We start from the raw sequence: 21,346 nt of genomic DNA on the forward strand, positions 1-21,346 counted from the left end.
GACTGGGTCCAGCCAATGGGGAGCTCTGAAAAGAGTTAGGTGGGAGGTCAGAGGGTGCCTTCATTGCTGTCACCATTATCAATAACCATTGCTAACTAGCGGGTGCAAACCAGCCCCAAATACCTTGGACTCATAGTTACAAAGCAATGCTGTTTTTCAGTACATTTCGTGCCTTGACTAAGGGTCAATATTGTCCAGGTGTTTTTGCAGAATAGCTCAGGCCACTTCTGTGTTTCTGGAATTAAGTTTCACAGCCAAGAGTGAGGTCAGAGTATTTTGCTCCCTGCCAGGTCTCCCCTGGGCTTGGCTGGGTCCGTGACTGGAGATCATTGCTTCTCCCAAGGAAGATGATTGTCTTGTGTTCTCTCCCTCTGGTTTCTGGCAACTACTCCTGCCCCTCAGCCTTTTGGTCCTAGGTATGATAAAGTTCTGCTACTCTGAAGCCTCAGGTGTTTGCTTAGTGCTTTTAGCCCCCTGTTGCCTTACCTTTGTACATAGCCCCTTCAAAAATAATCCCCCTGGAATCACCCTGTTTTCAGTACACAATCTCTTTCCTATTGGAACCTGGACTGATTCAAGGAGGGATGGATTAATTCCAAAAACAGAAAAGTAGCTCCCAAGAGTTGGGTCTCAAAGGAAAGTGGGATATGAATAGGGGAAGAGTACGGCTCAGTAGTGTGTCAGCATTTGTCCCTGGAGCTTAATCTCCGGAGTCCCACTTAACTTTCCCAATAGCCTCCTAGACAGGAGTGCCCTGGACGAGGACAGCCGGGCTTGGGGAGGTCATCTGAGAGCACGCTCTCATGCCTGGCTGAGATAGGACTCTAATTCTGCTCAGCCCACCTCCAAGGTCTCTGAACCCTCCATTACCCCATGTTGCCTCCCGTCAAAGACCTGAGTCAAAGTCCAAACAACAGGTGTGGGCGGGATGGGGCAGGAAGACCTGACGAACAAAGGGAGATGCTTTAGAGGCTCCTTGGGAAGATAAGAGGTGACCTTGGCAAGTTCTGTATCTTGGAAGCCCAGGTCATAATAGTTGAGAGGTAGTACAGCAGTGTGGGGCCCCAGTAAAGTTTCTGAGTTAAGAAGTCATTCAACGTTTCTTAGCGTCAAGTTCCTCAGTTATCAGTGAGGGATAATGATAGCCTCTGCTTCAGAGGGTTGTGGTAAGAATTAACTAAGATGAAGCACGTACAGCATCGGACACAGTCTCAGACCCGTAGTTGGCATCCGACAAATACCGGTTACTATTGTTGTTGACGAGCGAGAAGTAGCAGGTGTAGTTGTGAGGCAGCTTAGAGGAGAGAGAATGGCAGTATGATTTTATGACATGCAGCGTCTTGGAGTGGAGTGCACCAAGTGCCGGAGCTGGAAGGAAATGTCATTGATCCTGTCGTCTGACCCCCCGCCCCCACTCTCAAATGCGTGAACTGTGGCCAGCATGGGGAGAACGGCCTATTCCAGGTCACCCAGATTTTGATGGAAGGACCAGGACTTAAACTTGAATCTTCCACTTTTCTGTCTTAGGCTCCTTTCTCCAGAACCTCCCATGGAAATTCCTCCATTGATTTCCTCACTTCAAGGATGGTGATGACTCTCAAACTTGTTAATATCATCGTAAGGAATATTTGAGGAAATAATGTCTATAAATCAGGCCAAATTCATTCTCGGAAGAGAAAACAATTGTTGATTTTGCACCAGTTTATTAACATACCCAGAGTCATGTAGCTCATAGGAGGTGGAAGGGGGAAGGCAGGATTAATGAAGACACTGCCTCTTCTCACCTCCGAGTTGGTAGTCTCTCCTCTCTGTCACACTCCTTCAGCCATTTCTTTACTGAAATGAAGAGCTGTGGCTTCAAATAGAGCCACTTGCTTCACACACTCTTCCTTCCTTGCTCCAGGAAACCCTGTCTTTGTGGCTTACTCATATAGTGTTGGTTGTTTAGAAAAATGCCAAGGGACAAGGAAACAGAGCCTGAAATGTTTCATCTGGAAAAACAAAGGCAAACAGACAGACAAGGGGACAATTAGTTTTTGTTTGGGCTGAAACCAGCAGGGTATTTGTCATGTAAGTGGAAGTCTGTAGAATTTAATAGGATTATTGTAGGGTGAGGAGGTCCATTTGGAGAGGGGGGAAAAAGCACTGGAGCAAAACATGCCTGTACACATTTTTATAAAACTTAAACAAAAATCCAACCTAGGAACAACCCATCTGATACTTGAAATAACATCGCCACCACCAATGGTGACGTAACGTTAATGAACAACCATTAACTCTGAACTAAGCCTCATTTTAAGCACTCTGCATTGGTGATCTCATCTAATCCTTGCAGGGCTACAAGGCACATGTTGTTATTTCTGCTTTGGTAGTTAAAGATACCAGGGCCAAGAGGGGCTGAATAACCTTGGCAAAGCTGCCAACGTAGTAAGTGGTGGAGGTGAAATTGGAGCCTCACTCCAAGTCTTCTTCCTCATTTCTTTTTTTTTTTCAACTTTTTATTTCTTCCTCATTTCTGCCTCCTCTGAAATGCCCTGGGAGCACAGGTAGGGTCCATAAACCCAGCTGATATGTAAGGAGTGATGTTGCCAGTGCGGACATCTGAGCAGGGCAAAGGTGCAAGTCAAAGTCTGTGGATTAATCCAGGGTCCAACATCAGACATATCCGTAAGACAAGACAGGTGAGAATGTGGGATATGCTGGCCCAGTAATGCTAATGGAAATAGGTTTACTGTTGCCTTAAAAGTTGGAGTTAATGCCTTCTGAAGCCTGGCCTTCCCCCTCTAACATCTGCAGGAGCATATTTTCTGATTCTTTTCTCTGCCCCAGATGCCCAGCAAGATTTGGCCCTTGACATGGATTTGCTGATCTACTGACCAACTGATTGATTGATTGATTGATATATTTGCAGATGTATGGTTTGGGGCTTCCAGCTGTAGCTGGGAATTGATTTGAATCTTCACAGGTTCAAAACGAAAGCTGTCAAATCCCTTACAGGAGATGGTGATGAGACACAATCTTATTAAAGAGAAACTGATAATTTATCATCTCCCAACAGCTCCAGGCCCAGTTTTTTTGTGTGTGTATTCTTGCCAGAATCTCAGTGTCTCGTTCAATATCTAATTTATGTGGAGTTGTGTTGAGGGAGGAGGATCTTCTGCATTGCAGCATTGTCTCCAGTTTTCAGAGTAGTTAAACAGCAAAAGGAGAGGACCTGGTGGCCATAAAGTGTTTAGTCCATGGAAGGGGACACAGACCTGTTTGCTCTGAACCTTGCACTTTCTCCCAAACCTAACTTCTTAAGGTCCTATTTTTTTTTTCTGATTAAATATCCTTTGTTTTTATGTTGTCACCTTGATTTTAGAATTTTTCTCTCCCCCTTGCTAAGTACTAAAATACTGTTTAGCAGTATTTTGATGTTTGATGCATTTCACAAGCTAATTAACCTTTCTACAGCACACATCAGTTGGACCCTCTGGCCAGTGGAAACAGTCACCTCATCTGGTTTGGTCAGGAGGTGGCCTCCTTCAGCATCCATCGCAGGAGAGCTGGGTCTTCAGGACAGAGGCTACTGGGCGTGCAGCTGGGCGCACGGGATCAGCTGGGCCCATCCTCCTCTTTATCGCTGGGTCACAGTGACTGGTTCTGTGCGAGAGGGGGTGGGGTCGTGGGATTCAAGCGTGGCCTATGAGAATCATCCTTGGGTGTGGGATTCAGGCGTGGCCTTTCAGAATCATCCTTGGGTGTGGCACATGGGCTCTGAGAAAGGTTTTATTTCTAGCAGGTTTGCTAACCTGGGAGGGTAGGAGCAAGGCTGCTGCTGTCCGCCTTTCCAGTTACAAGGGCAGAGTGTGCTTCGGAGCTAAGAAGGAGAAGGCAGAATTCACAGATGGAAAGAGAGCTGTGATCGCAACGCGATTCCTTAGCCCTTCATCTATGCGGCTCAGTGAATTCTCTCTGCGCTCCAAGCTAGTTTAAGCTGTGCTTCTGCCACATACAATCAAGAGACGGAGCCGGTATAGGTGGGTTTATTTCCTCCATTTTACAAAGAGCTAAACTGAGGCTCGGAGAGGCTATGAGGCTCCCACGAGTGGTAATTGGCGGAGCAGGGCGGCCTGTCTCAGAAGCTGCTGGAGTAACTGTGACCCAGTATCATAACACTGCCCTAGATATGCCTTGCTGGAAAAACACCTGGTTTTGTCATCAAGGCTCACAGCCAGTTCCAAATAACCATCACCCCAGCGTGAACAGGACACCGTCCTCTGCTTTCCCGTTATTCCCTTGACTTACTTCATAATCATTCTTCTTTACTTTCTAACGTTTTCACTAAAACTCAAATGAATGCATGCACGTTGTAGAAGTTACAGAGAAGCACAAAGAAGACGATAAATTTACACCGGACATTGCCACCTAGGAGAAATCAGTATTAAAATGGTGTGTTGTTTTCTCTCCATGCGAAAGAAACCGAAGCGTTCACTTAATTCATCTGTGCCTTCATGAAAAAATTGGCTCACACCATCATTCCATGGCTTGTATAAAGTCCCATGTCCTGGACTTGAGTCCAAGCTCTGTCCTATACTAGATCTGTGATCTTGGGCAAGTCAGTTAAGCTCCTGGAGCCATTTTCTGATCTGTACTTATAAAGGGTTGTGCGAATAACGTAATTGTGGTTTCTACAAAATTTTTTTCTTTCTAGTCACAAAAATCTCTCATAAAAATTTCTGTGCAGAATCCCAGTATATAAAATAGAGAAAGAGGGGCTCTTCTGGTGAGTGTAGAGCCGCCCCCAGCCCCAAGTGACCTATGATGGGCCTTCAGTAAACTCTAGGGCACTGGGAGCTATTTTAAGGCCCTGGTCTATTATTAGATAATTTCCAAAGTGCTTTCATCAAAGAAACCCAAGGAAAAATGGCCAAGGAAAAAGAGAGGGGATAGGCTAAGTGGCGAAGAAAAACTCAATACATTCTCTCCTGTGAATACTAAATTAACAAGAACTCTACCCAGAACCAGTTTTTAGAAGATGACACTGAGGAGGGTGAAGTTCTCATTCTGGAGTTTCCTTGGCCATTGCTGAGTGTAGTCAAGGGCTTCTTATGAGACCCCACGCCCCCCTTTCTCTAACTGCATGTCTAGAAGGGGTGGGACAAAGCTAAGGATTGAGACCAGCAATCCTATCTACACAGATGCCCAAAGACACTCCCCTTGGTGCTGGGAGTCCCCCAGGCATATCCGTTGAGTACTTGCTCTGTGCCAGGTGCTTTGCTAGATGCTGGGGATGCAGTGGTGGACAAAACCAGGCATAATCCTGTTCTCACCCTCTTCTCTGAGGACTTACTAGGTAGATAGGGAGTTAGACATAAACCATCCTATTGTCTAATTTTACAATCCTAAAAATTTCTGTAAAATTGCAATCTGTATATATGATGGATGGGCCCAGTCTGGGAGATCAGAAAGAATATGATGACATTTAAGCTATGATCTGAAGTTAACAAGCATCCCATGCCAAGGAAGAAGGTGGTGCAAAGGTCCTGTGGCAGTTAGGGGATTAGTACCCTCCCCAGAACTGAAAGAAAGCCAGTGTGGTCTGGTGTGCAAGATAAGCCTGAGAAGGGAGACAGGGACCAGGACAAGCAAGTTTATGTGGGCCATGCCAATGATTTTGCTTTTTATCCCAGGAACCATGGAAAGCCAGAGGCTGTGACATCTGCCCGTTTGGGAGATGATGGAAGATTGTCCCAGGGAAGGGCCTGTAGAGATAGAGAAAAGCAGATGCATCTGGGAATTTTTTGGATAGCAAAATAAAGAAGACTTGATAGTATATATGTTATAGTAGGATGTGTTTTTTTTCTGTTGCTGCTATAACAAATTACCACAAACTTATGGCTTAAAACAACAGCAGTTTATTCTATTTCAGTGCTGGTGTCTAGAAGTAGAAATGAGTCTTTTATTATGTATTTGTTTGTTTGGCTGCGCCGGGTCTCAGTTGTGGCAGGCGGGATCTTTGTGGCCGCGTGCGGTATCTTTGTTGAGGCATGCAGGATCTCTTTAGTTGCAGCATGTGGGATCTTTAGTTGCGGCATGCGGGCTCTTTAGTTGCGGCATGCGAGATCTAGTTCCCCGACCAGGGCTCGAACCCAGGCCCCCTGCATTGGGAGCGTGGAGTCTTAACCACTGGACCACCAGGGAAGTCCCTAGAAATGAGTCTTAAAGGGCTAAAAATCAGCGTGTTAGCAGGGCTGGATCCTCTTGGAGGTTCCAGGAGAGAATCTGTTTCTTTCCTCTTCCACGTTCTAGTGGCTGCAGGAGAGAATCTGTTTCTTTCTTCTTCTGTGTTCTAGTGGCTGCTGGCTCCCTTGGCTTATGGCTGCACCAGTCCAATCTCTGCTCCCATCATCACGTGGACTTGTGCTCTTGTCATCACATCTCCCTCTGCCTCCCTCTCATAAGGACCCTTGTGATTACATTTAGGGCCCACCTTGATAATCGAGGATAATCTCTCCATCTTGGATTGAAGATATGTAAGATTGTTTAATTTAATCACATCTTCAATGTCCCTTTTGCCAATAAGGTAAGATTCACAGGTTCCAGGGATTAGGACCTGAACATCTTTGAGGACCATCGTTCAGTCTATCATGTAAGGCAGGGAGGAAAAGAGATCCTGGGTGTTCCAGCTTTCAAATTGGATAGATGGTGCTGAGATGGAGTTCGGGTCCAAGATGAACTCAGTTTTGGTCATGTTGAGTTTGACGTGCCTTTGAGACATCCAAGAGCAGCTGTCCATCAGGAAATTTGGAAACACCGATCTGGAGTCCAGAAGAAAGGTTGGGGCTAGAGACACAAATTTGAGATAGTAGATAGTAGAATAATGCTGTAGTAGATATCCAGACAGTAGAATGTGAATAATGCTGTGGCGTGGATGAGATTGTATATAAAATAAGAGACAAGAGTGCCCAAGACTAAGTCTTGAAGAGCTTTTAGAGGAGAATAATGAAGTAATGGCAATTTTCAGGGAGGATCCTGAGAGGCAAGAGGAAAACCAGTAAATTTCTGGCTCAAAAGGCAAGGAGGAAATGATTTCAAGGAGAAGAGAGTGATCGACTGTCAAAAATGTCTGGGGCTTCCCTGGTGGCGCAGTGGTTGAGAGTCTGCCTGCCGATGCAGGGGACACAGGTTCATGCCCCGGTCCGGGAAGATCCCACATGCTGCAGAGCGGCTGGGCCCATGAGCCACGGCCGCTGAGCCTGCGCGTCCGGAGCCTGTGATCCGCAACGGGAGAGGCCACAACAGTGAGAGGCCCACGTACTGCCAAAAAAAAAAAAATGTCTGAAGGCTCAAGTAAACTGAGGATTGAAAATGTCCATGAAACTTACCACGTGAACTTGTATGCCAGAGTGATGGGAGCGGAAGGCATATTAGGTTGGAGCAGGTTGAGGGGTTGGTGGATGGGAAGGAACTGGAGAGCAAGTATAGAAAATTCTTCTGTATTCATATATATCATTCTCTCTCTATATTACATGTTCACACTCATCTTTCAGATCACACTTCAACCATTACTTCTTCAAGAGAGGCTTTCCTGACCACTCGACCCTCACTTTTACAAGTCCTCCTAGCCCTGTTTCTTTCCTGTGTAGCCCTGATCAAAAGCTATGGCAATCTGTTTATTCACGTGATTATTTTATCTAAGTCATTCTCTCTTACTGCTCACGCAAGCTCCTCAAAAGTAAGTTCTGGATCAGTTGTTTTTCACCATTGTATTCCCAGAACATAGTCCAAAACTGGCATATGGTAGGTACATGATTGACTTTCCTGAATGAAAAAAAAAAAGATCAAATGAATGCTATAGCTGTGAGATCAGAGATGGAAGCATTTTTGATTTCTAGAGGAAGCTTACTGTATTTAAAAGTGCACAGACTTTGAACTCAAAAGCCCAGAGTTTTAAATCCAGACACATCCAGACACATCTGTTTTTCAGTCCTGTGGCTTTGGCAGAATCAGATTAGCTGATCTTTGGAGCCTCGGTTTTCACAGCAGGATAGTGGGATGATGACTTTGATGTGGATGATACCATCCACCTGATGGGGTCTGAGACGCATTTTGCTCCCATAGCACTTCTGCCTTGTCAAGAGCCGAATCAGACATGGAAAACAATTGACATATATGAAACTTCCAGAAGTATTACTTTGGGGAGCCATAAATGAGAACAGATAGAGAGAGAGAGAGAGAGTGGGTACCTGGCATACAGTAACAGCTTAACAAATCCTGCCTCTTGGTTGTGTTGGGTTGCATTTTGTCCTTAGCATGTTGTGGTTGGGCCCTTGTAGATGCTTGAGGAATGATTTCCTAATTAAGGAGGTGCCTTTGTGGAAGCTCGCACCTGCTGATGTTGACGAGGGCTCACTGAGTCTGAGCAGAGAGGAGGGGGCTGGGAGGACTGGATCTCCCTGCCCAGGGGCTTAGCCTTCCCCTTTCTTGATGCCATTCCAGCTGGGCACCTGGCAAAGGAAAGCTAAGCATTTTTCCCCTGTGCCCACACCTCCAAGATCACATGCGGAGTTGGGCTGCCTGCTGGAAATCTGTAGTAATTCCGGTTTATTAATTTGTGCCCCTATAATTAAACAGTCATATTAATTAGCATTTCTGCTCCTGTGCCTTCCTTTTTCATGTTAAGAGTTGAAGCTCAGAGTAATTATTTATATGATTTCTTAATTTGTTTTGGTTCCTGTTTTCCCGAAGTGATACTTTTGCAAAATTCATACAGAGCACTTGTTTTGCATGTCTGATTGTCAGCTCTCGACAAGGCAGGATCGCTGTGGGAGCAAAACTGATCAGGTGCCGTCTGTGTTCTGGGCAGTAGGTAATTCACAGCACCCATTCTTTCGGACGAATTTGCAAGGAAGTTTGCAATCTCCATGCACACTGCCAGTGGTTCTTGGATGTTTTAGTGTGTGTGTGTGTGTGTGTGTGTGTTTTGTGCATATGGGAGAATTTTAAAATTTCCTGTGAGACAGTTATTCATCTTGGTTTGGTATCATCACAGTGAACGACTGTTTTGTTTTCTTAGTATTGGGTTAGAATAATGGATGTAACCTACATGGCATGGAGGGAATCAAGGGTTTTATGGCTTGGTTTAGGGACCTCCTTTTTGCCCAATATTCCCTTTCATGGTTGATGGGAATAATTCCTTCCACAGGCATTTGTGTCTAAGCAGCTACTGTCACTCAAGGTGAGGCAGGCTCTGGTTCCTGTTTCTGAAGCATTTATACCAGGGGAGATAAGGTCGAAATGATTAATGGGTCAACACAAGATACCCCAAACACATAAGAGCAGGCAGACAGTGGAATATGGTGCCTCATCGATTATCTTCATAAGAAAGGATGCAGATACAGGAGACCCAAAGGTAGGCGGTTGGGAGAGAAAAGCAGACAGAGGCAAGGAATTGGTAGAGGGGAGGAAGGGAGTGAGCGTTTCTGGTGTCCCTGGTTTGTGTGGCACACTCTGGGGGCAGATTCTCTTTCTAGTAACAGCAACCCGGCAGCTTTGGCATCTGCCCCTGCCCCAGCCGCATTTTATAGATGTGAAAGTAGAGGCTCAGGTGAGGATTGAGTGACTCCTCCAGGACCATCTGCTAGAAGGTGTCACAGGCAGGATTCAAACCCAGCCTGTCTGATCCCAGAGCCCAGCACCCTCCACTCTCCCATGCACTGGCACCCGATGCTAATTGGCATGTGCGTTGGAGAACATGAAAGAATTTACCAGCAACTCACAACTTGCAGGCTGTCCACTATATGCCAAGCTTTCTGCTCTGGGGATGCACAGTGCTCAGGGCCATGTGGGGAGCGCATGGCTAAGGGGTTAGAACAAGGTAGTCAGAAACCTTTGAGATCACAGCAATAGTAGCTGCTGCTGTTGAGATCTTTGTGCCAGCCTCGTTTAAAACCTTCTACGTTCATGATCTCATTGGATCGTCACAGCTGCTGCCTAGAATAATTGTTTATTCCCATTTTATGGATGAAAAAACTGAGGAACAGAATGGTGAATGGAGAAGCAGGAGAAATGGACGTAGGTTACTGTTGTCATCCTGGGCTGGAGGAGGCTGGCAGGGACTGGGGATGCCATGAGTGACAGGGGCTGGTCCAGCTGGGAGCCAGACAGATGGAGCCGTAGTGTCCGTGACGAGCTCTGGGTCCAGTGCTGCAACTGGCCCTGAGGGCTCCATGTGGGAGGCTGAATGATGCTCTGGAGATACAGGTCCATTCCCAGTAGAACTGAGGCATGATCAGCAGGATAAGTGAAGCCCAGACAGGAACCATTGAGCTGTGGGTCCAGCAGCAGGACAGTCAGTGGAAAAGAAAGGAGAGGACGTGTGCTTTGGAATCCAGCCAAACCTGGTTCAGATCTTGGCCCCATCACTTACTCAATGTGTGGCTTTGAACAAGACACTTCACCTCCTTAAGCCTAATTCGTCTTCTATAAAATATGGACAATAGGACTTGCCTTGCAGGGTAGTAATGAAGATTATATAAGATGGTACCTGGAAAGAGCCCTAATCAGTGCTTAGCACAGAATGGGCATGACATAAATATTTGAGGAAGGATGAAAAAGAAAGAATCCAAGTGAGGAAATCATGGGATACTTCAAGGAGGAGGTGGCATTTGAATTGGGCTTTAAAAGATGAGTAGGGATTATCTGACTTTTATGTGAACAAAGAGCAGAGATGAGTCCGGGATGGGCCTGCTGTAGGTACCTGTTGGGGCAGGCAGAGCAGCCCGGGATACTCTGAGGCTCCAGGAGGCCTTGAGGGGATGAAGAGCAGTGTTCCCCATGAGGTCCCTATCTTGGTCATTGACCTGGTGAACACTGACTGAGAACCTGCTATGAGCCAGACTCTGTGCCTGGTGGGTACACATATTATTCCCCACCTCCCTGTAACAAGAGACTCACTTTTGGAGAGGCTGGATAGCAACTCACCCTGACTGGCAAGGCAGGTTAGGGCTCCAAGCCCTTTCATTCCTCTACCCCTTTCATCTTGCATTACGCCTTTCATCACTGGAAGGATGAGCCCCCAGGATTGTCTGTACTGCTGGAGCCGCTGCCCGGATCCAGGCATCTGGGGGCTTGCCCATTATGTGAGCTGAGCTTCCCAGGGAAGACATACGCGTCGCTTACAGAGGCAGCGCTTCCTGACACCTCTGGCAACAACATTCCGAATTCTAATCGTGGAAATAATTTAGAAGAAGGAGATGAAGGTTATCATTTATTTAGGGGGCTTTATCAACAGAGGCCCACTCCAACTTTAATAAATGAAATGTGTTGCACAGAACGGGGATCACTGAGGCATGAGACACTGCGTCTGCCCACTGCGGGCTCTGAATAATTTACATCCGGGAAGGATATGTTATGACAGTGCTTATAATCTTCTTATTGGCTCAACATCAACATTACAGCAGACGTCTTGGAACCGATGCAGCTGATAAGCTTATCTCTTTATTATGTGACACGAATCAAGTCTGCTCAGGAAAGGGAGGTTTTGTGGAAATTGATTTCTCTTTGGATCTAGATACTTTTCTTTTCTCCAAAAACCGCCAATAAATAATAGAGGTCAGCTATTTAATATTTCATTTTAATTAATACATTAGTGGCGGGAACTCTTTTAATTTGAAGGGGCGCGGGAAGGAGGTTTTGCAAAGGTGATTTATCTGGAGGCCTTATCTCTGATTAAACCCGGCCCCGGAGAGAGGCTGCTTTCATCAGTTGACAGTCTTGACTTCCCAGCTGAGGGCGGGGGTGGAATCAGGGATCTGACGGAGGGGTGGGGGCGCGGGCGGCTGCAGCTTTTTCAACAGGAGCCTCTTCTAGGTAATTCGTTGAGTCTGGTCAGTCCTGAAGAGGAATCCCGGGGTACCAGGTACCTGGCAAAAGATAAAGAGAACATTTTGCTCCCCCAGTTCTGCAGTGTTTGGGGCCTACGGAGGAAAGGGCAGGGAAGGAAATGAATTATAGCGCCTAAAACTCCAAAAGGCTGTCTGTCTTTCTGTCTGGGCATACACATCTAACACTCACAGGGTGACTGCAGCCAGTGCAGTCCTAAAGGTGGCTTTCGAGTTCCGTACCAATGCTCGAATGGTAGCTCTGTGTTTCGTTTGGGAAAATCAATCCCCTGCTCTGAGCCTCTGTTTTCTCCTCTGTAGACTGGGATAACGAGCTTTCATCTCACAAGGCTATAATGAGCGTTAAGTGTGGTTATTTATTTAAACAGTGCTCTATTCTGAGCAGAGCTTACTCTTGAAGATTTTAAACTGAGAGGTCCCGGTGCCCAAGGAAGGAATCGTTCCAGCAGGGAACACAGCTGGATTTTAGGAATCGGAAGCTGAAACGTCTCCTTGACGTTTGGGTTCTTCGTGCTGCTAAACCAGCAGGCAAAGGAGGGGGTCGGCGAAGTGACCCGAGGCGAAGGATCCCAGTTTCCGTGGCACGTTGGGCTGTCGCCGCAGCGCAGAGGGGTGGTCGGGCAGGGTTATGCTTGGAACCCGGGGGGTTTGCTGGGGCACCTCCTGGCCAAAATAACTGCAGACCACCGAGGACTTAGACCTCAAAGAAATGAGGCTTGGTTCACCCTCGAGGTAAAGAGCCCTCCTGGGGCCAAAGGTCAGTGGGGGGTGGAGTGGGCTGCGGAAAAAGAAGCTGTGATTACAGACTGGAATCTGATGATCAGAGGACTCAGGTGAGAGGATGATCCAGTTGACTTTACCCTGAAGTGACTCAGTAGCTGATGGGACTTCGTGTGTACCATGCACTGGGGCCGTGAACTTTTCACCCGGGCGATGGTGGAGGCCCCTTGCTTTTTGGCTTGGGAGACTGTTCTTTCTGGAACATCATTTGGTCCTGTTGCCCTCTGGTTTCCGATTGTATTTGGCCAATGGTGAGTGTCTACATGGGATCCGAGAGAAGGCGGGGGATGGGAAGAGAGTGAGCTCCCTTCCCGTGGATGCCCAAGAGCTGGCTGCCTCCACTGACACAAAGTCCCAGAGGCCTTGCCACACAGCCCTCTCTGTCCAGTTCTAGCTCCGAGTTCTGGTAACATCCTTTCCCTCCCCTGTTCAGGCCTGGCTCCCCAGTCACACGCCCTGGGGTCCTGCCCTGAGCCTCCCTTGGTGTCTCCCTACACCCTGCGCACGCCTGTGTGAATAGGCGCTTTATCAGACTAACACCTGTTCGAGTGTGTCATCATCCTTTCTCCCCAGTAGAGCCCTGGATAATACAGATAGCGGCCACACAGACACGGGCTGTGATCCAGACGCACAGAGTTCGGACAGGCGGGCAAGGGATTAGAGGGTGTAGTGGAAAGTCAAGAGGCCGGGTGCATACCGAGTACCCCGTATCTGTGGGCCCCTGGGAAAGTTGTTCAGCCTCTCTCGGCCTCTTTAACTTCAACTATGTAATAATAACAACCAGTAATTATTATTAGAATGGTTACATATAATTATATATGTTATTATTATATAATTATATTCTACTATTACAATTATATAATGTGATATTTACAGTTATAATTACATAATTTTATTATAACTGTATAATTATAATAACTGGGAGTAATAATAATGTCCACACAACAGGATAAAATGAGATTCAAGATGCAAGGAGACTAAATAAAGGCCTGGCACGTGATAGGTGCTCAGTGACGCTCTTCGTTCCCTTCCCCTGGCACACAGTAGGCATTCAGCAGATGTTAGAGAAATCTAAATGAGAGAGAAAGGATGTGCATGTAAGTGGGTGTGGGCCCAGGGGGTGGATGAGGGTTGTGTTGGAAAAGAGACAGGTCTGCCTGCAGAGGTCCTTGAATCTATGCAGAGATTTCAGTATGGGGAAAATTCAGATACACAGCTGTTTGGGCAGGGGGAGTGGGACCGGGGAAGGCCTCCAATACCAAGGTCATTCTGTGGAATAAGGGCGGGGCATGGATGTGCCAGGCAAAGCCTTCTCAGTGGAGGGGAAATTGTCTGGACTGGACTGGAGGCAGGGAGGCCTGAAGAGGAGGAAGGTCTGGCCCACAGAGGGAAAGGAACAGGAACATATGCTGTGCCCTGTGTGATGATCTGGGCCTCCACCCCCTTGGGCCTCCCCTGTGAGGTCAGTGGCTGTTCAGGCTTGAAGCTCCCCGGTGCTTGGCTGGGGGCCCATTGGGGAGGCATGGCCCCTCCTGACCTGATCCATAATTCAGAAACACATTGGGATTTCGAGATGAACACAGTGTACAGGCTGATAAGAGGAATCTGGGGCCAGGAGAATACATTAGAAATTGACGCTACAGAGTCAGGCATAATCCCACTGTCCCAGGCAGGTGGACTAGTGGGTCTTTTGCTTATTCCTTGAGCCGGTATTGGCTTTTTCCCCCTCTGTGCTGAGCAGCGGGCAGGAAGGAGGGCTGTGAGCAAAGACAAAAACAGGCTTCCGGCTCTACTTAAGGAGGTATTTGGTCCATGTAATTAACGAGAGTGGATCCTGAGAGCTCTTTCCCCACTTTCCAATCAAAAACATTCCATTAGTCACGCTGCCTTTGAAATCCTTCAACAGCCTGTTGGGTAGTTGGCTCAAGAATGGGCACTGATTGGAGCTATGGAGAAAATTCCTGCCGCAGGCCAATGATGCTGACACTCTTGGATGGAAAGACAGCTCTGTGCCCCGTGGACCCCAAGTGGGCATTCGGGCAAAGACAGAAATGGCCAGGGGGCATGGCTCGTGGGCACAGTGATCAGATAGCCTGAAATATCAAAGCAAGATAAACACCAATCTGGTCTCTCACTCACTCACATTTTATTTTATTTTATTTTATTCTGGGCAAGGACCTGCTATGCCCTGGAGATTTGGAGATGGAGAGGACACAGCTCTGAGGAGCTCCAGGCAAGCTGGGGAGAATAACATGGAATCAGACCAGTGGAGTTCAGTGCGAAACCATCCTGTCGCGAGAGGGAGGGAGTCGCCAGGTTCCCTGGGAACAGTAGGCCGTGAGCTTGAGGACGTTCAGACGACGTCTCTTCATTCTCCACTGTGTCCTCAGAGCCTCACGCCGCGCTGATCCAGATCAGCTCACGATTACTTGTGGGAGGGATGAATGAGTTCATGAATGAACACGTGCAGGAGAGGTGTCAGGAAGCTTTCCGCAAAGGGTACACGTGTGAACTCAGTCTTGAAACTCATGCAAGTTGGCAGAGGTTGCGGGGAGGGGAATAATCATTCCGGAGACAGGGGGCGGCAGAGGGAGGATGGCGGGTGACATATTTGATGCAGATGATGCTGGGCCACCAACCTTCGGTTTTAGGGCTTCCCTGGTGGCGCAGTGGTTGAGAGTCCGCCTGCCGATGCAGGGGACGCGGGTTCGTGCCCCAGTCCGGGAAGATCCCACATGCCGCGGAGCGGCTGGGCCCGTGAGCCATGACCGATGAGCCTGGATGTCTGGAGCCTGTGCTCCGCAATGGGAGAGGCCACAACAGTGAGAGGCCCGCGTACTGCAAAAAAACAAAAAACAAAAAACAAAAAGAACCTTCGGTTTTAGGTTGCCACCTTTGGAGCATAATTAGATCAGGTCTGGGACCTCTGTGGGGCTGTGTGTACTTCCTCAATGCTGCTGCTGCCTATAATTGTGATGCTGTTTGATAGCTACCAACCGCCTGGAACTTCTGATCCAAGTAACAATTATGATGCCTAACCTGTTCTCTCAGAGCTCAGCGCCCTTGGGGTGAGAAGTGGGTTGACAAGTCGGCTAAGGCGTATTTAGGTCACTCACTTGTCTCTTTTTAGTAACACTGAGAAGGGGGTTCAGATGCAAGGGTTTCTTTACTCAGCTACCTGGCCGGCAGTTTGCCTGGGTTCCATCTTCCGTTCAAACAGTGACACGTGGCAATTCACTGAACCTCTCTCACCATCTCCAAAGTGGAACATCTCCAAAGTGGAACAAAACAATTCACCTGATTTATGGGGCAACTCTTGTCCAGCTCGGTTTCCACGAAGTACACATTTCCGTTGCAATCTGAAAGCCGAGCTTTTCTATGAAACCTTTTGTCAACCGAAATGGCACAAAGCGAAAGAAGAAATACCCTTTTTCCTAAAAGCAGGAATCCTCTTCGGATTTCTTTCAGTTAGCAAAACCAGGTACGAATGTAGGTCTTCTGTAAAAGTGAAGTGGTGTAAAGCAAACTTTTGAAAAACAGGGTGTATACCTGTCCCCCTAAATCCAGGGAGAGTGATCTCAGACCTCCAGGAGTCTGATGGTATTGCCCAAAGCACAAAATGGTTTTGCTGTCTGTCAACTTAAAAATCACATAGGTTTGGCCTTCCCTGGTGGCGCAGTGGTTGAGAGTCCACCTGCCGATACAGGGGACACGGGTTCGTGCCCCGGTCTGGGAAGATCCCACATGCCGCGGAGCTGCTGGGCCCGTGAGCCATGGCCGCTGAGCCTGCGCGTCCGGAGCCTGTGCTCTGCAATGGGAGAGGCCACAACAGTGAGAGGCCCGTGTACCGCCAAAAAAAAAAAAAAATCACATAGGTTTGTATTCCAGTCCTCAGTAGAACAGGGTTTGCTTTATTTTTGCATATTTTAAATGACTCACAGCAAGTCTGCGGTAAAGAGAGTGAGGCACTTGCCTTGGGCCCCAAATTTAAGGAGAGACCAGAAAACCTCAGGAATTAAGATATGTAACATTTTAATGTAATATTTTAAAAACTCAAATTGGCAAACTGGCCACCCCTTTTTGTACACAAAGCTTTATCGGAACCGGTGGCAGGATTAGGGTGAGGCGAGTGAGGCAGGCTCGTGCCAGTGCAGGAGCAGATCCCATCTTTATTTAAAACCGTGATAGTTTGTTGGTCATGGATCTTTTGGCATTAAGTTTGATTTTAAGAAATATCACATTAAGATAGTATTTATCTTGATTACTGAGTGTTTTGGCCCCTTTTAAATTTTGCACCCGAGGCTGGTGCCTCACTCGCCTCACCCTAGTCCTGGCTCTGTGTGCACTTAACTTCTTTACTCCTCGCCCTTGAAACTTGGCAGACAGCAGACCCTCCAGGAAGCTGCAGCTTGTTATTCTTCCGGCTTCCTAAAAGCCCAGAGCACACTTCTGGGCACCTTCATCAAAGAAGCACCAAGATATGTGAGGTTCTCCATAAAAGACCGGGTGGCCGTTGCTCCTTGAAGGCAGTGGGCTGGTCGGTCTCCATCTACAAGCTCACCTGTGGCTTTTGAGAAATCCCTTGAGCACTCTGGTCTCCACTTCCCCATCAGCAAAAATGAGGGGATGGGGACAGCTGATCTTAATTGAGGCTAAATCTTCTGTGCTTCTCTGAAAGCATTCCCCCGAGGACCATGGGGTGAGAGAGACCGCGACAGGCCCTTCCCCAGGCCAGACCTTTCTGTGAGTCATGGACTGAGAAAAGGTCAGTGTGAAAAATCGTTGGTATTTAAAACAGAAGTACTGAAGCGATGTTCCCTGGGTGTGAGCTAGGGAGGGAATGTTTATTGGTCTCTTAAAACTCTTCCGAGAATATAAGGCTTGTGCTAGCTGTTGAGGGAAGTGCGGAGGGGGTTAGGGAGAGCCTGTATCTTCCCTGGCCTGGTGGTCAGTCTTGGGGATGGATTGCAGTCTGGAAATAAGAGGGAGAGGATGACACAGGCTAAATGGTGGGTGGAAAGTCAGCCCAGAGAAATACTTTAAGGCTGATCTGGGGAGATTTCTCGGAAAGGGTGAGCCTTGAAGGATGTACTTCAAATGTTGGCGGGCATTCGGAACCCAAAGAGGAGCCTGGGCCATTAGTCAGGGTCCCCAAAGGAGACAGACGGTGCTCTCAAGTGGGGGAATTGAGGAGTGGTCGATAAGTGGACTACTTATGACAGTCCGGGGAGGGTTAAGGGAAAATCAGCAAGGGGTGGGGAAGCACTTTGGGGCGATATTGGAGAGTCTGTACCATCCCAGATCTGAATAGGGAGGGGAGAGAGGGTTCACCAGAAGCTAGAGGCAGCTGCCGCTGTAGATGAGAGCCAGGATGCGAGCTGAGGCTTTCAGGACCGGAGTGCAGCTGGAAGAGTGAGCCGGGAGTCATAGCCTTACCCTGCTCTCCTTCCACACTCCATCTCTTGTCGGCACCTCCCATGGGACGGACTCGAGTGATGTCGTTCAGACAGGCCAGCATCCCAGGGTCCAGACCGGGGTGGAGAGGGAATCTGGGAGGCAAATGCGAAGAGGTAGCTCACTGGGTAAGAAGGTACAGTAACCACGTGAAACTGGGTCTGTGCAGACGGTTGTGTGGTTAAAGGAAGGAGGCGGGTGGCGAGCCTCCATAGCCCTGCTCACTAACTCCTCACAACACCTGGCCAGGGAGCCGTTCTTACCTCTATTTTTCAGGAGAGGATTGACAGTCAATCATCGCGGCCAGCTGTGAGTCCGTGGGCGCTCCTAGCGGCGGGTGGGGAGAGGAGTTTGACCCTCCCGTGGGGCCCCTGAAGGGCGATTCTGCCTCTGTGCTGTGGTCTCAAGGCTCCATTGTAGTAAGAAGCTGTTTGATTCCTGATTGAGAGGAAAACATTTCCCTGAAGGCAGGGCTGCAGGAAGGGGCCAGGCAGAGGGAGGAAACACCTGCACACGTGAGATGAGGGCATTAACATTGGTCCTGCCGGCGGCCGGGGTGTCAGCCGTGTTCCGCGAGGCTGGCCAGACAGCGATGGAACTCGGGGCCCCCGAGTGGGGAAGGCTGGGGCTGACTCAGGGCCCCGCAGATCTTCAGACCCGCTTTCAGGTGCGCGCCTTCCACCAAGCACGCTTCCTGAATGCCAGTCAGGTGCCAGGTCTGGCTGGCCGTTGAGGCTTCGCAGGGGGATGGAAACATCCCAACACTTCCACCTCATCCTCATCTGCCTTCTCATCCCAGCCAGCGTTGATCAGGCTCTGCTAGGTTTCAGGGTTTGAGTTCAGTTCTACAAGTCAATTGATGCGCGTAATCCTTGTAACAGCACAGCGGGGCTGGGTGTTACCACTGTCTTTTGGCTCACAGGAACCCAGCATTTGCTCACAGGGCCTTGCATTGGGGTGAGAGATACTGACCAGAGAACCATCCAGTGTAGGACCAGCGCCACCATCACAAAATCCTATGCAGACCTTCCTGCGTGCTGTGCGTCCTTGGTCAGGTTTCTTTTGCCTTGGTTTCCATCATAGAAACCTCCTCATGAGGCTCTTTGGAGGGTGAATGAGCAGTGCTGGACAGATGTCAGCTGTTATGTTGTTACGGCTTTGACTGCCCTTGTCATGCCATCTTTTGGTCCTTTCTCTTCCTGTCCGCTTCCTCTCTGTCTTCTCTTTACCTTTTCCCAGCCCAAGGGCTTCTTCCGTCACTGGCTTGGGAGTTCCCCCAAGCACAAGGTCTTGAAAAGGCTTCCCGGTCATATGGGAAGTGTGTTAAGTGTGTATCATGCTTGCGTTCTCCCTGGCTGGCCCCACTGGATTCGGAACGAGATCCCAAGAGCTGGACGGAGCGATGCGTGTGCTCTTCCATTTATGCCAGGGAGCGGCCTCCCTTCCGCCCTCCTTCCCTGATAAACGTTTTTGCACCGCCTAGGGAAACAGCGACATGCCATCAAATGTTGTCACAGATCACTGGGTGCTTCCCCAGTAGGCTGATGGTCCTCTTCTCCATTTGTACAGATGAGCAAACTGCATTGCAGATACAGAATGTGATGAGGTCATTCAGCTCATCAGAGGGGAGCCTGGAATGGCAGCAGGTCTGTCTGACACCGAAACCCCGTTTCTTCCTTCTCACCAGATCGGTGAATTACTGTTCACTCCTCTCATTGACACTGCTTTTCCATTTGGGTTTTTGGAGGGGGCCCCCCAGCCCCTCACCCCGTTGTCTCTACTGCAAGTTGTTGAGCTGTCCTGGGGCTTCTGCCTGAGGCTCAGCAGGTGGGACTTTGTCCCTTTTGGGGTGGAAGGGCTGGCCTTTGGAAAGTTCCAAATACAGCTACATGAGCCTGAGACTGTGGGCGGGGGGGGGGGGGGGGGAATGGGGGGAGGAGCAGACTATGAATGAAGAGAATAAATGAAGAGGCAGGACCCTGAGGATGAAGGAGCTGCCCAGAGAGACAGCGGAAGATGATGGAGGCTGCACGGGACATCCTGACTGGCTCAGGAGGCGGCAGAAGCTGGGATGTCCGTCCGCCTACCCTGGTGAGCACGCGATGGCACTGGCCAGAGCAAGTTGGGAAGAATCAGGCACGTGACAGTGTGTAATAAAGCTCTCAACCTGTGGCAAAGACGTTTTTGTTAGCTCGTGCATGTACAGATACAGCAATTTTTAGAAACGGAGAACAGTGACACATGCACTGGAGCTCCTGCAGCTCCTGCAGTCCTGAGCGACACATTCTATATCTCAGGCTCTGAGCGGAAGCGGGGAATCTTACCCCATCTCCCCACGCTGGGGTCTGGAGTCACAGGGAACCAGCATCTGGGCTCTATTGCTGCAGTGCGGAGGTTCTCACATTCTGGCGCACCAGACTCACCTGGAGGGCTTGTTGAAAAAAAGAAACCAAATGCACACCCACAGGGTTTCTTTTTTGGTAAATCTGGAAGGAGGCCCAAGTAGTCACAGTCCTAGCAAGTACCCAGGTGATGCTGAGGCCGTTCTTCTGAGGAACCACACTTTAAAGAACTACTGCTCTAGAATTTCCCCCCTCCTACCTGCATGTAAGAAGCACCTGAGAAGTCTTTAGGCCATTGCCATCTGGACCGTCTGAAGCTTGGCTCCAGGTATCAGTACATTTTCAGAGCTCCCTGGCTGATTCTGCCGTATCAATCGATAAACACCCAGACTGAGCATCCCCACTCATCATATAAGCTTCTGAGTATGATTTTGATGCCGGAATTGAGAATTAGTGTCTTAGACCATAGTGGAGAGGCAAAACCCCAACAAAGTAGAACCTACAAAACAGATATAAAACTTAACAGTTATTAGGTTTGATTCGTTGAGTCAAGCAGCAAATATTTCTTGACTGTGTACCATTTGCCAGGAATCGGGGGCAGGCAGTGGAGATAGGAAAACGAATCAGCTATGGTGGTAAATAACAGACAACAGACATGAACTGTGGTAGGCTGGGGAGCCATTTTTAGTTGCAGGGGATACATTCAGATTTAAGCTAAAAGTCTAATATACATGTGTAGGTTATCACAAAATGTGAGTTCATCCCTTCTGCTGTTTGCATAACGTCCTAGGCGCCTAGGGTCTTTCTGGGTCTGGCTAAATAGATCTATGGAACGAGATCTGAAGGAAGAGAGTTGACACCCTGAGAAGGCTGATCAGGTAA

At 48.5% G+C, this 21,346-nt stretch overlaps 1 protein-coding gene and 1 long non-coding RNA gene across 2 annotated transcripts in view; one reads left to right on the plus strand and one right to left on the minus strand.

The window, feature by feature from the left end:
- The window catches only part of LOC109550088 (thymidine kinase 2, mitochondrial), an 886,444-nt gene that overhangs the window by 487,243 nt on the left and 377,855 nt on the right, over positions 1-21,346 (plus strand). The gene's annotated exons all lie outside the window — the stretch shown is intronic.
- Positions 14,873-18,555, minus strand: LOC141277184 (uncharacterized). Its single transcript, XR_012328147.1, has 4 exons — positions 18,386-18,555; positions 18,105-18,217; positions 15,308-15,506; positions 14,873-15,096 (listed from the first exon to the last, which is right to left on the minus strand). It is a non-coding gene; the product is annotated as an uncharacterized lncRNA (long non-coding RNA).

This window comes from Tursiops truncatus, chromosome 19, assembly GCF_011762595.2.
Source record: "Tursiops truncatus isolate mTurTru1 chromosome 19, mTurTru1.mat.Y, whole genome shotgun sequence".
Taxonomy (NCBI): Eukaryota; Metazoa; Chordata; class Mammalia; order Artiodactyla; family Delphinidae; genus Tursiops; species Tursiops truncatus.